Below are 1,419 nucleotides of genomic sequence, written 5' to 3'. Positions count from 1 at the left end.
CACTCAATCCAGGAGGGAGGAAAAAAGGAAGCACCCGTGATGTCACCAGACAGAATGAAGATTGAAGGACCCTGCTATATATTCATATATCCAAGGAACAGGTAGAAAGGATGCTGCTGCTCTGAGCAACACAGACAGTTATTTCTTCAGATACATCCATACATAGGTCTGTCTACATTTTCCAGCTTGATTCTTACCTGGGAGCTTCTGTTTATCTTCTACAAAACCCTCTTTTGCATTAGTGTTATTATTCAGGAAGAGGTCCGAGAACAAATCGCTTTCCAGGCTCAGGTCGAACAGGCATAACGTCTGTGATCCAGGGTACCTGTCAACATTGTTTATGGGTAGAGGAAAAGAAGAAACAATGACTGTTCTATGCTGCATATGATCCGTACAGTTACCTGGCTTGGATACTGATCTCATGACTTCTAGAGTCTCAGACCTGGAACACATATGGACATTCTGATTCCATCTGTCATAGTTGCTCCAAGACAGACAGCACTGAAGCCAAAGGATCAGCATGATCATCAGCCTACTAGTATTTTCAGAAGGAGGGTAGTGAAGGAGTTTCTTTAGTGCCTAGTGTACTTTAATAAAGGACTATGTATTATTCTTTCTTCTCATTGCAGCCTATGGCATGACTTCCACCACAGGAGCGGAGGAGACCCCGACTCCACAGTCTGTAGTCGCCATAGAGCTGCACCAGCTATAACATAATACAATAATATGGAAAACATCACACAGACACTCACCCCTCCATGCTGCTCACGTGGGACCCGGCTGTCACTTTTCTTCCGCGTATGACGACACTTCCGCCCAACCCAGCTCTTCGGAGACAAGCCTTCTACCTCAACTCTGACCCAAAACAAACCGTAAGCCCCGCCTGGCGGAACGTGACTGGTCGGCCCGGTACCGACCCCGCCCATAATTGGCGGAGAAGACGCCCGCAGCCTTGAAGCCGCATACGGATTGGTTGACTCACTCGTCACTCTTGCTGAGTGGCAGTCTGAGCTGAGGGGAGAGGCGAGGAGCGGCCGTGTGGAGAGATATAGAGCCCCTGAGAGGAGGAGGGCTGAGGAGGGGGCGAGGAAACGTACTGACAGGAGGAAGATAAACTGACATCAGTGTGAGTGTTTACTGACACACTGCTATATACTGACAGTGGGATGTCTATATACTGACACACTGCTATATACTGACAGTGGGGTGTCTATATACTGACACACTGCTATATACTGACACACTGCTATATACTGACAGTGGGGTGTCTATATACTTATTGGTGATGTATAGGACTGTGTGGTCGGTGATGTGTAGGACTGTGTGGTCGGCCATGTATAGGACTGTGTGGTTGGTGATGTGTAGGACTGTGTGGTCGGCCATGTATAGGACTGTGTCGTCGGTGATGTGTAGGACTGT

Source organism: Nanorana parkeri, unplaced genomic scaffold (assembly GCF_000935625.1).
Source record: "Nanorana parkeri isolate BGI_ZX_2015 unplaced genomic scaffold, ASM93562v1 scaffold1776, whole genome shotgun sequence".
NCBI lineage: Eukaryota > Metazoa > Chordata > Amphibia > Anura > Dicroglossidae > Nanorana > Nanorana parkeri.
Note: the sequence above shows the minus strand (reverse complement) of the source record.